Genomic DNA, 15,907 nt, shown 5'->3' with positions numbered 1-15,907 from the left:
TTTTCTGTTTGCTGGATGAAAACCCAGAGTTTCGGGGAGGAAAAAACCATGCTACCCTCGCCTGAGACCAATTAACTCAGCCACATTGTGAAAAAGGGCCATAAAAATTCCTCACGTCATCAACGGGACTGGAACTCAGGTCTTTTCCACCCGATGTGGGAAGGACGGCGATTTTACCAACTGTGCTACCAACGACGGCGGACTTCTCTTACCCTATGTGAGCTCCAATTATAGTTAAATGTGATAGTTATTTCAGTCAGTGGTGCAAACATTCTTTTTGGCAAGCTTAAATATAAGACAACTTCATGCTGTCCGCGCCGAAAGTTATGCTTCATATAATGAGATATACACCGATGGCTCGAAATCAGACAAAACAGTAGCTGCTGTGACAGCGTCTTACCTGCTTTCACTGTTCGTGCTTCTCTACCAACAGAGTTCAGCAATTCTCTGCAGAATTTTTTGCCATCTACCTAGCTCTTATGCACATATATTTTCAAAACAGCATATCATCTATACCGATTCTTTAATCTCTATGCAGTCAATGCGGAATAAAACACACAATTACCATCCCCTGATGAAACAAGTCAGATCCAACCTGATCCAACTAAAAGATAGACAATATGCAGTGATATTCTGATGAATCCCAGCTCATTTTGGAAAAAATGAGCTGGAAAAAACTCGGAAATGAAAACGCAGATCAGGCAGCACGACAACCAGTAAATTCAAACGTGATTGATATGAAGGTCCCGGTTCAAGACTACAAAACCGTTATACGAAAAGCCTATTACACACAATGACAAAATATATGGCACGAACTACCAACAAAATATGGAAGTTAAGATCGAACCATCCTTCTGGATTTCCAGCACCAGGAAAATAAGACAAGAAGGTGTGGTTCTTACAAGAGCATGCATTGGACACTCTCCAATAACTCATCTTTACCTTCTCAGAAGTGAAGACCCTCCACAGTGTACTCGCTGCTATAATGTTCTCACAGTGAAACATATTTTATTTGGCTGCTCGTTTTATCATCAGAAAAGGCTAGAAACATTTCTATCTCTCAGAAGTTTACAGGAACCTATAACAATGAAACATATTTTGGGAAATGAAGAAAAAAATTAGATGAATTATTCTCCTTTATAAAGAAGATAAGGATGCTCTCTCGCCTCTAAAAACCTTAATAAACTTGAACGTTTTATGTTAATAACTCTAAAGGTGCAATATGACCTCTGTAGCTCTCGCGCCAAAACGTTCAACACCATCAGCAACAGGACCCTTGTTAGATGTTTTCGGGAAAACTTAAAAATGTGACCTCTGCGTTAAGTTTCTCGGCTTCTAGAGGGAATTGTGTGCTATATTATAAACGTTAAAAATAGATTGTGTATAAAATAATTATAATATGTTCCAAAATTTATTTTGTGTAATAATTTAGTAGAAAAGAAGTTTTATTTATATTTAGAGTTGTCAGCTGGAAGTTTTGATCCATACTTCAGGTTACAGAGCTTTTTTTTTTTTTCTGGGCTTGGGTGGTTATTGAAATTTCTCCGGGTTAGCATACTTTTTGAAAAAAAATATAAAAATTGAAATTATGCACCCATTAAATATAATATAATTTGAAAATTCAAGAAACATAACTTGTTACTTTCCTACATTTTCTTCTTTTCCTTTTCATTTTGATTTTGATATATGTTATTTTATTTATTAACACCTCCAATTTTTCGCCTTGTTCAGTCACTTTGCTTTTATTAACTTTTGCTAATTATTTGTTATTATTTATTTGTCGTTGCCATTATCCTACTTAACTGTTATTTATCTGTATTATTCATTATCATTTGTAGATTATGAACAAAAAATCGCCATTACAAACTTAGTTTTAACAAATAAAATCAGATGACGCTGCGGTAGATGCAACAGCTCAGAGTAAATGCTAATGCAAATTGCGCAATAAATATTACAGGAAGTTCCTTGTTGGAAATAACATCTATATATCAATGGTAAAGTGAAAATGGCTGGAAGATCAACAGGCATGCTATAGTGACGTTTATGTTTTCACTTAACTGTAAAACTATCAAAACTGGAAATATTGCGTTTTATATTTGGAATTTCTGAAAAATTTTCTTTGCTGCAGTAGCGGTAAGTTTTATGCTTATAATTCACAAATAGATTAATGACAAGCTCTCAATTTTAAAAGTATTTTGTCTTTGTGGCTATCCTGCGCAATAAAATAACTTGATATTATATAGGCCTTTTCACATTCAGTAATTATCATTAAAACAGAATTGATGGCGAATTAGTTTCATTATGTAAACACTGTTCCTTTAGTAATACTAATGGTTATTAGATATGGAGAAATAGTTATTTTTCAAGAATCTAGTGGGTATTATTTACTGTTTATTGTGTAAGAAAATTTAATGGCATCGTTATTTATTTTGTTGTGAAAATGAAATGAGGTAATATCTCTAAATAGTACGTATAAAGTGTGTAGTCGAAGAATTTTGAGCTCTTGGAAACGGATGTTTTTGAAAATATTTTCCGTTTTTTTTACTTAACACATTAAATTGGATTCAATAAATAGTTTTAATAGTCTTTAGTCACCTTCGTTAGCTTAGTTTGAATAAATTCAAGGGAGAAGTAGACAAACTATTGGAGGGAAAGGACGCATGATGTGGGAAGGTTTTTAAGTTTTTTTGTTGATGCTGTATAAACTTGCTTTCATCGTTTATCACTATTATTATTATTATTATTATTAGCCATATGGTGCAAGGAAGCCTGAGGCTTATGCTGCACCAGCCAAAACACAATTCCCGAGTTACCCTGAGAGAGAGAGAGAGAGAGTCAGAAGTAGAAAGGAATCACCAAGAAAGAGAAGAATGATGATATCTAATGCTAAAACTAGTTATTTAATCTACATAATTTAATAATAATATATGTATTATTTTTTATTAAGTTAACAAGGCATGGTTTTTATTCAGTTTCTTTTTTTTTTTTTTTTTTTTTTTTCCGAGAAGGGAAGCTATAAGAAACTCGACTTTTCTCCACTAACCCTTATCTTGTTTGATTATTTACACGGAAGTTTCTGTTTGTAATCAGTTGTTTGACACGACTGAGCTTTTTTCAAACGTGTTTGAGTCTATGGTTTTTCAGCCGGAAATTCCGATTTCCGGCTGAAAACCATAATACCATTTGCCCTTTTTCCGACCACAGATAGAAAACCATCATAAAAAGTCAATAAGAATTGTAATATCATATACAGTACCAGCATTTCTTTAACATTTTCCAGATTTTTTTATTCATTTTATTATATTTTATTTATTATTGTTTGATTATTATTTTTATCACGTATTATTGTTTTTATCATTTTTATTATTTTTATCATGTTTTATTTATTTATTATTATTATTTATATTTACTTATTATTAGTGGGTTTTTTTATGTCCTTGATCCAAACTCTGGAGCACGCCCCCTTGTTGGTTGGAATAATTATTTATGGTAGCTTGAATTGTTAAAATGTAACAAATAAATAAAATAAATTAATTTTTATTAATTGTGTTTGTTATTATATACTGTACTTGCAAATAAAGCAGTATATACATTTAAATAAACATAATACAGTATTTGCATTTAAGTATGTTGTGAGTTAAATTTATGAAATTATTTTCATATTCAAAAAATTATATGTACACCATTTATAAACATGGGTCGGCTCTAAAGAAAATGTTTATGGGAATTTTAATAACTAACGGATGATGCAGACCCTTCGGCTGCAAGAACTAATAATCTATCTTATCCGGAACCATGGTAACCGTCAACAAACTTTTATTATTGGATGCCTTTGGAGAATTATTTATTTTCTTATGATAATAAAGGGTTCCGTAGCCCAGTGGTCAGGAGCGGGAGTGCAGTAGCACACGCTCCTTGAGTAGACCGGACCGGGGTTCAAGCCCCTGACTGCTAAATACGATCGATCTGCCAACCCGCACTGGACCAGCGTGGCAGATTATGGTCCATTTCCCTCAACGTGAATTGTTGAGAAGCCTTCCATCCTGCAGTGGGTTGATAATGGCTGCAGTTTATGATAATAATGAGATAAATAATTTTAACTCCTGAGTACAGTTTAGCCGTTTTTATTTTCTCATTTTGGCTCGCTTTTAGTGTACTTGAATGCCCGTACCACAATCTAATGCGCTTCACAGACTTTCGTTGGAGTTGGATGTTCAAGTCTGGAGGCAATGTGGTAGAGGGCAGAGAGGCAACTGAATTCATTATTACCTGTCCCTGATTGCAGCTCTATTAGCGGTACGAGTATAAATTGAATTAATTCAATTTACTGCAGAATGATTATCCTGACACCAGCATCAGATAACCTGCAGGAATGGTATTATATATTTTTTTGTTTTATTCTTATTTTTATTATTTCTCCCAGATAGGAGGGGGTTCCACCCATTGACTGATACTTCTACCAAGTGCGCAGGATAGTTGTTAGTTGAGGAACTCTCTGACCGATGACTACAGGTGTTCAGAATTGCGACTTTCTGGAGTTCCATCTGTGTGTTTTCTGAGAGATCTATTGCTGCTAGGCTGTTATGTATTATTTATAACAGCCTAGCAGCACTCTTAATTCTCCTTGACTCTTAATTCTTCCATCTTCTGTTGAAGTCTTCTTTCCCAAGCTGGCGGTTCATTCTTTTTTCAATTTTTCTGCTGCTGGTGTCTCATTTCTCTTCCATTAATAATAGTAGCTGCTATGGCCTGTGTGGATGGCCTCCAGTTGCATCGCTATTGTTGAGGTAATGTGGTATTATTTGCCGATTGAGGTGGTCTGTGACTCTCTACAGGACTCCATTGATCTCTACTTCGGTATTACATGAGTCTTTGTGGGGTGCATTCCTTCGTATTCTGTTAGGGACTTCTTCCACTCGTCTTCTATTCTGGATATCATGACCTCGTCTCTTTCCACTTCAGGTGCTCTAAATTGTATTTCTTCTTGCTCTTCCTCCTCTGATTTCATGTTGTCCATATTCTTTGTTCTTTGTAGTTGGTTGCTCACGGCCCCCTTGATTTTTTCCAAGATTGCAGGAGCTATCAGGTTCTTTGTGACGATAGTCTTTCTCTTGTCTATTATTCGCTGTTCAGTGACCTGAATATCCGGGAATTCTTCCAACTGCTTGGTAGGTAGTCTCGACCTGTGCATTGTCATATCTGTCTCTAGCTTGGTTATTTCATAGTATGTTCGCATGAAAAACGTATTCATTTCATTGCTTCAGTTCATGCGTTAGCGTTTTCTTCCTTCCAGGGTGGTCAGTTGTGCAATAAGCACTTCCAGTTGGTGGACTGAATGGTCTTGCCCTTCCCTTGTAGTAGCCATACGGGACACAGCGCCACTTGCTCCACTGTTTTCCTTGAGGCTGAGCGAGAGTGACTATCCTGCGCCACACTCGATGCAGTATGATTACTTCTCTTTGACATTATCATCCATCTATGGAGGTGGACCTGTTTAGGTTCGATTTACGTCCAATGGTAGTGTTAGTTCTTGGGAACGACACCAGATGAGTGGTCACTTCGACCTTGGGGAGGTTTTTCCGCTGAAGCGACTTTCGCGATGTTTTTATTATTATTATTATTATTTATTATTATTATTATACCTTCTTCCCAGCGTGATGGAGACGCATTCACTTCCGCCAAAGCGGTACTCGAACCCGGATCCATTTCCATCACGCTGGTAGTCCACTGTTGTAACCACTGGGCCATCGCATTACTTTTTTATTATATTTTTTTATCCTCTATTTGGGCCACTGTCAATAGTGTCATTAACTCTTCCGATGTATAGTCCTTGGTTTAGTCACAAATTTTTGAAGTGAGTGATGCCATTTGGAATTACCCTATACTTCCTGAATGTCTTGCTGTACCACGTGATGGATGACAGTTGGCAAAATTCCAAATTAAAAGTATCGCGTAGCACTGCTAATAACGACTGTAAATGGTACGAGTTTACTTTCGGTTTCAAGCCTTTCAATGCTGTGCGTAACTGAAAATTCACTTCCTCATTGGCATTGGCTTAATTTTTTAACTGTTGTAGAAGCGTCACTGAATCATTTATGCCAATGATCACCTGGAAGTTAATAGCTTGTCATCGATTGTAAGTAAAATAGATATCTAGGTATCTAGTGTAAATAAATAATTAATAATTTGTGTATATGGAATTACTGATTTATAAATACAGTACACTGTCGAAATAACGGCACCCAAAATAAAGGAACATTCGAGCTAATGGAACATTGAGATCTGATTTACATACAGCGGAGCAGTTCTTTTATGTTGTCCAGAAGGCGTTGGTTTAATTTTAGATACAAATCAATCAAGAAATTACGACCTCTCTCTCTCTTATTGCCATTTCATCTGATAAGTTTATTCATTATTAACTCATTTATTTTTCTTTCAAATTGGTAACCTAAATATGGCTTAGGGTCTAAATAATTATTAATGTCCTCTTCTATCCTTTCAATATGTGTATTTGGTAAAAACATTTTATTGGCAATCATCGACAATAGCGTGTTTAAATCGTGTAGTAATAATGTAGGATCGGCAGTATTTGATTCAAAAGATTTGTTTACTCTTTGTGCTTCAGATAAGATAGGTTTTAAAAATAAAAGATAATTACTTTCATCTTTGAACATTGAATAAAGAAGTTCTGCAGTATAACATTTGTCAGTCAAACGAGTAATTTCAAAATGGGCTTTTAATTCAATATACTGTTCTAAAATTCTTGTTATAGCAACTTCAATAGATAACCACCTTGTTTGACACGAATGAACTATCTTTTTCGGATCTGCACCATCGTTTGTGGCATTGTATAAATATTCGGCTAGTGGATTTACTAAACCAATTATAAGTTTCAGCGATCATGAATTCTAGACTTCTAGGGAATGTTTCGCGTGTTGCATGAGATACTGCTAATTGCAAAGAATGACATACGCATTTAATTAATATCAAGTTCGGTACATCGGACTTCAAATGTGTATAAACGCTATTATTAACTCCAATCATAACGCTAGCATTATATGTCCCAATGCCCACAAGATTATTTAAAGGAAGTTTAAATTTTTCCAGCGTTATTTTAATTGAATTTGAAATATTTTCAGCGTTACATTGATCTAATTCTACAAGAGCTAAGAACGTAGAAAGTCTTTTATCGAATTGCTCATCATAATACCCAATTGCAATACCTAATAGTTTTGTCACACTAATATCGTTCGATTCATCTAGTAACAAACTATAATTTGAAAAATCATCGAGCACTGACTTCAATAAATCTTTCTGAAAGTGGGGGTGTACGATATATTTTATAATGCCGCTGCATTTTGTTCGATGAATTTTTAAAGTTTTGGCTGTTTGATCTTGGAATGCATTCTTACATAATTCACCAAGGTGGTCTATTGCCAGTATTGAAGAGTGAGCACAAACAAACAAACTTAACTTTGCTTCAGCTTCCACTGTTTGTAAATTCTTGGTGGGAAAATTTAATTTAGATTGGTTGCCTGATCTATTAGGTGAAAATGGTTCTGCTGACTTAATATGTTTGAAAGTTTTTAAATGACTTTTAATGTCCGAAATTTTAGCAGTAAAATCAGACTTACATCTTACTCCAGTTGGGTGTTTTGGAATCTCTACTAACCAGTCTTTGAATTGCGGAAAAGCTAACCATTCCTTCCAAAAATTTTGGGTATATTTCGTTTTGTTTTTGTCCGCCATCCCGTAAGGTAAGGCTTATGGCCAGTCCGCCTCTATCGATAGAGAAAAAAATATGAAATCGTGAAAGGCTTTGAGCGAAATGAAAGACCATGTGATATTGCACGTGCTACAGACCTAAATGAGGCAACGCCGAGAATTACAAAGAATGCGGAGAAAATAAAAACAACTTTCATAGCAGGAACAACTGAAAGTGTAATTAAAATCCATTAACACACAAAGAATTGGAAGAGATGGAATGGCTGTTATCTGTTTGGATAGAAAATCAAACAAAAAACAAGTTTGCTTACGATAAAAGCAAAAGCATTAGCAATATTTTATTACGACCTTTACGTAATAAAAAATACGTAATAATCGTAATAAAATACGTAAGTATTTTTTTACGATTATTTATTGTGTTTGGTAATGTTTTGGTTACAAATGTGTGTTCAGTCTTGGGTGGTCGGCACCTAACCCAATTTTTCCCATAGGGACTGTTGTTTATATTGCACGAGGGTTTCTAGGAACACAACTATCGTGCTATACGAGGACTGACTATACTAAGATATTATTACACTGTGGTTATTAGAAATAATTATTACTTATTACTCTTATTACTTATTGCTCTGTGGTTATTAGAAACGTTGAAAGAGATGTCGGTAATTCGGATCGCATTTCTTGGAAGCCAAACAAATACGACGAAGAAAAATTATCCAATGCCATTCCTTCGCGGTTTCAAAAAAAGGCGTCATTAGAATTTTTCCCACATTTTTAGATTTGATCCAACAATTTAAAGCTATGACCCAATGACAAATGTATCCCCAATTCAAAAAGGGGAAACGAAGGGTGACACGAGTAATTACAGAGCAGTTAGTTTAACTTCTGTTCCGGGTAAATTGGAGTCACTGGTTAAAGATGCATTGCAGGATCTCATCTAGACAAGGCTGTAACAATAATTCAGACACAGCATGAGTTTGTAAGGGAAAGCCTTGTCTGAAAAATTTGATTGGATACTATGATGTGGTTACAAAGGAACTAGATACGAAAAATAAATTTTGATGTCATATAATTGAATTTGAGGAAAGCTTTTGACACTATTGCGCATAGAAGATTGCTGTACAAATTGGAGCAGTATGGTATTAGGGGTAAGTTGCTAAAATGGATACAAGGGTGGTTTAGTCGGAGAAGACAGAGTGGTAATCAACGGACGTTAATCTTCATGGAATAATGTTATTAGTGGAGACCCACAGGATTCGGTGTTGGGCCCATTGTTGTTTTGTATATTTATCAATGATATTGATGAAGATACGTCAGGCTTAATGTCGAAATTTGCAGATGATACAAAGGTTGGCGGTTGGCAGGGTTGTTAATGACAGTAATGGCAGTGTGCTATCTAGTGAAAACTAGATCCTGTTGCAGGATCTAGTTTTCTAGATCCTGCAACAGGATCTAGAAAATTTGGACAGATGAGCTGAGAAGTGGCAACTGAAGTTTAACATTGACAAATGCAAAGTACCGCATATGGGTAGAAGTAACCCCAGAGGAACGTACCAACTGTGTGGTACTACACTTAGGGTGGTAGAAAATGAAAAAGACCTGGGAGTAATTATGCAGCAGATATGAAGTTTTCTGAGCAATGCAGACAGGCTGCAAGAGCAGGTCATGGGTTTTGTCAATGATATACAGGAATATTGCTAGCACGGGATTATCCCTTGTATAAGGCAATGGTCAGGTCTTGAGTACTGCGTACAGGTCTGAAAGCCTCATTTTAAGAAGGATGTAGATTTCTTGAGCGTGTACAGATAATGTCAACAAGATTGGTGAGGGGAATGAAGGGATCCTCTTACCAAGAGAGGCTTAAGTTCTGCAAATTGCAGCAGCTGGAGACTAGGCACCTGCGAGATGATCTGATTGGGCTGTATAAGGCCTTGAATGGGTTGAGCACGCTGAATTCTGATGGGATTCTTCCACCTGCTCAGATTACGAACCTAAGGGGGCATAAATTCAAATTCAGGAAAGACAGTTGTAAGATTGATGTGCCGAAATTTATCTTTAGCCGGCGGGGTGGGTAATTGCTGGAACAAACTTTCATCTGTTGTTGTGGAAGTTGATAGCTTATATAAATTCAAGGAGGAACTGGACAAACTTTTACAGGGAATGGTTGTGTGAATTTTTATTTATTTATTTATTATTATTTATTATTTATTTTTTTTTAATTTTTATTTTATTTATTTATTTATTATTATTTATTATTTATTTTTTTAAATTTTTATTTTATTTATTTATTTATTTATTATTATTTATTATTTATTTTTTAAATTTTTATTTTATTTATTTATTTATTTATTATTATTTATTATTTATTTTTTTTAATTTTTATTTTATTTATTTATTTATTATTTATTATTTATTTTTTTTTAATTTTTATTTTATTTATTTATTTTATTATTTTATTTTTTTGGCTGATGCTACATAAGCTTATACGCTTGCTTCCTTGAATCACATGCCTCTATTACTATTACTATTACTACTATTATTGCTACTTTCTTTGCTTCGTTCTAAACATAACAATAAACTGCCAGGAAACTCATAGTCTATTGGGTTCCAAAGTATTTTCAGGCTGCTCGAGTTCCACTTTAAAGGCTTTCATGTCCCACCAGTGGGACTCGTCTCATCGTGTGAGAAACACTAAGTTAGACCATGTCTGTTAAAACATTTTCTCTTTGTAACGTTGAAGTAGCAACGACTCAATTACATCTTTTCTAAATTTCCTAAATTTAGATCTGAATTTAATTTAAATTTATTTAGTTAAAATAGATGACTAATAATTATTTATTTCAGTAATTTAACCTTATTTTCCCTATTTAAAATCTGTTTCTGTAGTCGCTGATGAAGTAATCGGAATATACCAAGATGTAGGTGATTCGATCTCACAGTTTAAGTCATTTCATTTCTTGAGATGAAAAGCCACGCAATTTTTCATGTGAAATTGTTCAATGAGAAGGCTAAAAAAATTCTGTTTATGCCCCGATACGACCACGTGCAATTAGTTATTTTATAAGAATATTTTCATTAACCATAATTCCTTGTCATGTGGAATCTAGCCACAGTCTATACAAATGCACGTACTGCTGTACTCGCGAATTGATCACTCAGCTACGTCAAGAGGTGATTGTGCATCATAACTTGAAGGAGTACAAATAGAAGGACAGATCGAAACGTGTTCCTATGACCTCAAGAGATTTTAGAAAAATGTTGGCCAAATTTGATGACACAGGAAGCCAATGTGTTAGTGCACTGCCCCTCCACATTCGCCTTCGTGGGTAGCACAGTTGATAGGATTGCCGTCCTCCCCACATCGAGTGGAAAAGACCTGAGCTCGAGTCCGGTCAATGACGTGAGGAATTTTTATGAGCCTTCTTTACAACTTTGCTGAGTTAATCATTCTCAGGCGAGGGAGCATGATTTTTGCTCTCGGAAACATGGGTTTTTCATCTTTTCATCCAGAAAACAGAAAATCGACCACGGAACACACGCAATTTACAGACAATAAACACGGAGCAATATGGCCTTAGTGGCTCTACAATAACAAAACAACCTCCACATTCATCACACTAAATGAACTTAAGTTTTTGGAGGTGGAGGAGAATATTCAAGAGCTTCCGGCCCATTATTATAATGTCTTTACTAAAATTTTGGGGTGATACACAGAAATTCAGAAATTCATGTGTATATTAATGTGCCCCACTCCTGTTTCTCATGATGTGTCCGTTTTGGCGTCGTATCAGTAGGACTAGATAAGAAACCGCAGCACTGAGGAAATGTTTTGGAAATGTCTACAGAAAGAGCGAGTTTGTAATCTCCTTTGTAACGGAATTTCCTCACTTCAGTGAGCTTCAGGAGCCCTCTTGGACTGCGAAATAATTCACAAGCGATACAGAACAGACGGGTTTTTAAAAATGTAACTTACAGTCGATGCAATGTTTTGTTTATTTTGGTAAATCGGAAGTTCCCGAACACAAATCGTGAGTGTATCGGAGAGGAAGAAGAAAAGATTAACTTGGTCCTGATGGCATCAAAACCCAAACCCAATCTGATTCGGCTGTTAGGGAGTTCGTGGAACTTCCTAACAGCAAGTCCATATGTGATAAATTTTAAGTTAGTTTAAAACTTTACGTGTAGAGCATTAAATATTAACTTTGGTGAGATTTGTGGAACTTTCTTATTGTTTAGTTCGCGGTCACGAACATTTTGAAGAGAGGAAAAAAAGTAAACAGCTGTCTTGGCCTGATTTTTAGTTTATCAATTAACATCTGCTATATCGTTATTTATTAACATTAGAAACAGATGACACAGTTCATAGATCTTCAGTCTTGTTATGGAAAGGTACCACGTATTTTAGATCAATTCTATCCTCTGCATTAGGAGAAGGTTACAGATTTTCAAATCTTGAAACTCGGATATAGGAATTGCAAGTGCTGTCAGGATGCTCAAGTGACATATCGTCAGAGTGAGATTAACGCTTTGTTAACCATATCTGCAACTTACTAGAAATCGAAACGAAAAGCGTATATGTAAATCTGATTCGACTGGTTGTTGTAGGATTTTGGTGCATCAGCAACTTAGATCATATTGCGCTGTATATAATGTCTAAATTGCATGTGTTCTGTGGAGGATTTGCTGTCGACCAAAAACCCGAATTTCCGGAAGGGAAAAAAAACCATGCTGATTAACTCAGCCACGCTCTGTAAAGTACCCATAAAAATTCCGTGCGTCATTGATGGGATTTGAACTGAGGTCTTTTCCACCCGGTGTGGGGAAAATAGTGATTATACCAACTGTGTTACCCACAAGGGTAAATCTGATTCAATTTAATTTGCAAATTAATGCATAAATAAAAAAATTGATATACCATTTGCACAGATAGATCGTTTAATTCGCGAATAGCAGCACCGCTGTAAAACCATTCAAGTTTCAGTGAACTGCCGGTAGATGGAAGGAGAGTATGTCCAAGAATATGCTGACATAGTTGCAAGTTCTGGCATATTGTTTGGTAATTGGACAGTGGCTGTAAGTTAGTTGCTGTATGTATTGTGGCCCCTCACACTTTAACGCGATTTTGTTTCTGAGCAGGTGTCAAATAGTGAGCGGTAGTGATACACATACGGTATTCTAAATAAGCCCCCTTTCTTTCAGTGGAAAGTAAACAAAAAATAAATACAGTATAATTAGGAAAAACATAAAGCAGCGATGTAAAACTGAAATGGGACGGGCCAGACCAGTGTAACATTAAAATATAAGATAGGACAAAGTATTCAGATATATACACGTAATTGCAAAAAGAGCTATTTTACCTAATATTTGGTAGGCCTACTGTCTGGTTTGTATGGTGGTTAAAGATCATGTGGGAACGTTTGGCAACCTGGCCAGGGATGATGGGCTCTGAGTTTATAGTTTCGCCTCTGTGCCGAATTGTTCATAAACTTTATGGTTTTAGAAACTACCACAATCAAACCAAGTCCCAGGTACTAACTAAAATAGTCCCATAACATCAGACGACCGCCTCTACCAGACTTTATGTTCTGAACAATACACTCTGACAGAAATGCTCTCCGAACATTCTTTACAGGTACTTGTGCAGGCAGATATGAAGTTCTCTGAGCAGTGCAGACGGGCTGCAAGAGTAGCTCATGGAGTATTGTCAATGATATACAGGAATTTTTCCAGCAGGGATAAGGAGGTGATTATTCCATTGTATAAGGCGATGGTCAGGCCACACCTAGAGTACTGTATACAGGTCTGGAGGCCTCATTTCAAAAAGGATGTAGACCTGCTGGAACGAGTACAGAGAAGGGCAACAAGATTAGTGAATGGAACAAAGGGGTGCTCTTACGAAAAAAGGCTTAAGTTTTGCAAATTACAGTGTCTGGAGACTAGGCACCAGCGAGGTGATCTGATAGAGGTGTATAAAGCCTTGAATGGTTTAAGCATGCTCAATGCTGATGGGATGCTTCCTCTAGCTCAGAAAAATCACCTGAGAGGGCATAAATTCAAATTGAGGAAAGACAGATGTAGGATAGACGTGCGGAAATTTGCCTTTAGCCAGCGGGTGGTTGGTTGGTGGAACAGACTTCCATCCCTTGTGGTGGAGGTTGATAGCCTAAATAAGTTTAAGGCTCAGCTGAACAGGTATTTTGAACGAACAGAGGGGTGAAGTGGAAGTGTTTTTTTTTTTTTTTTGGCTGATGCTGCATAAGCTTGCTTTCTTGCATCAAATGCCTCTACTAATGCTAATGCTAATACACCCAAACACCTCCATCGAACCAAAATGTTGTGTAGCGAGATTCGATATTCCATGGCACCATCTGCCATTGAGTTCATGAACACCAGGAACGATACCACTCCAAATACCATTTCACAGTGATGATTATGATACTGGGCTTATGCACAGCTTCCCGTTGGATCCATCGATAGATGGTCCTGTACTGGCTTCTAACACAGTGGAGCTGCACAGGCAAACTACCAGATTTATATTGGCATGCCTAAGGCGGGGAGACTTGTGAAACAGTGCAGTATCCGTGGAGGAGTGGTCGAATAGTTTTGGTTATATATGGGCCATACAACAAACAAACATCTGAGGTTTAAGCGTTTGGTACCACTGGACTCTATGATGTCCTGCTGGACAGGAGATCAAAAATGAAGTCTGATAAATTTTGCAGTTGATTGCTGATTCTTCAAAGTTTTGTATTTGTGTATTCTTATTTAAATTGGCTCCCTCTCAACTTTAGTATAAGAATCACTTAAAACTATTAGGTCTCACACTTTCAATAAACGTTTTGGAACTACTGCCCCTGCTTCTGTCTTGAAAATTAGACAGAAACAGTGGCAGTGGTCCCAAAACTTTTATTGAAAGTTTTTTTTTTTTAGTAGTTACCTTTTCTACTCACTTTGTCATTGTGTATGTTGATGGCATTCTTCCTCATGATGGGGTATAAATTCAGATTGGGGAAGAATGGTTGCAGGATAGATGTCCGCAAGTTTGCTTTCAGCCCAGTGGGTAATTGATTGTTGGAACAAACTTTCATCTTTTGTTGTGGAAGTGGGTGGATAGAAAAAATTCAAGAAATAACTAAATAAATTATTGGAGGGTATGGACAGAGGCGGACTGGGTCAAGAATTGCTACCGGGGAAACTTGTAGCAGCCTCATACTAGTGTTTATGGCCAAAATCACATCGCCCCCCCCTCCCCCGCTAAGTCTTATGGCCAGTACGCCTCTGGGTATGGATGGATGGACGAAGTGTGTATATTATTTATTTATTTTTATTTTTTTTTTGCTGATTCTTCATAAACTTGCTTTCTTGCATAATTTGCCAATACTAATACTAATATGCAACTGAGAAATTCATCAAGTTAGGTGCCATCAATATTGAAACTTTTAACTGCAAAAAAAAATGGACAGTTTTTTTTTCAAAATTTAATCACTCCCAAATTTACAGAATTATTCTCACTTCATAATTTTACATACATGAAGAAGTTTTAAACTTTGGACAAGATGTGAAGGATGTCACACGCCAATAATAAAATGTTAAGTGAGGCCTTTGTTTCGAGACTAATACAGCAGTTACTAGTACTGTACTAATACTAACACTAGGTGGTAGACGACTCTCATCAACCGGTTCAATACCACCACTTTGTGCTTTTATAGAGGCTTGAAGTGGTGAAATCCATGTTTATTTTTCTTGAGTCTGACGTAGGACTTACAATCCCGAATACCGGGATTCTGATCTTTTTTTTTTTTTTTTTTTTTTTTTCCCGGTATTCGGTATTTGAATACCGGAAAAATAATAATACTAATAATAATAATAATTATTATTATTAGGCTCCAGAGGAAAGTTTCTTCCCCTCCCCACATTTCCTTCAACCCATGCATGGTACAGTACTACTAATACTATATTAGTATCGTTACTAATATTAATACAAAATAACACTAATAATACAATATTATATTACTAGTACTAATACCAACAGTAGGTGGTAGATGACTCTGATCAACAAGTACAGTACTACCACTTTGCTTATTGGAGTCTTCAAGTCGTAAAACCCATGTTTAGTCACCAGTGCAGAGTTTGCGGCATCCCCTCCCTTTCCACTCCTTCAACCCACAGACTTTTTTGATACCTT

General features: G+C 36.1%; 1 protein-coding gene across 2 annotated transcripts in view; it reads left to right on the top strand.

The window, feature by feature from the left end:
* Positions 1 to 2,014: 2,014 nt before the first annotated feature.
* The window catches only part of LOC150082108 (uncharacterized), a 183,998-nt gene continuing 170,105 nt past the window's right edge, over positions 2,015 to 15,907 (top strand). For both annotated transcript variants that reach the window (XM_090379986.1, XM_090379985.1), the window contains exon 1: positions 2,015 to 2,133. The gene's annotated coding sequence lies outside the window, so the exon portion shown is untranslated. The remainder of the gene's footprint in view (positions 2,134 to 15,907) is intronic.

This window comes from Mastigoproctus giganteus, chromosome 8 (genome assembly GCF_048544385.1).
Source record: "Mastigoproctus giganteus isolate SK-2022 chromosome 8, ASM4854438v1, whole genome shotgun sequence".
In the NCBI taxonomy this organism is placed as follows: domain Eukaryota; kingdom Metazoa; phylum Arthropoda; class Arachnida; order Uropygi; family Thelyphonidae; genus Mastigoproctus; species Mastigoproctus giganteus.
This window is presented reverse-complemented; position numbering and strand designations above follow the sequence as displayed.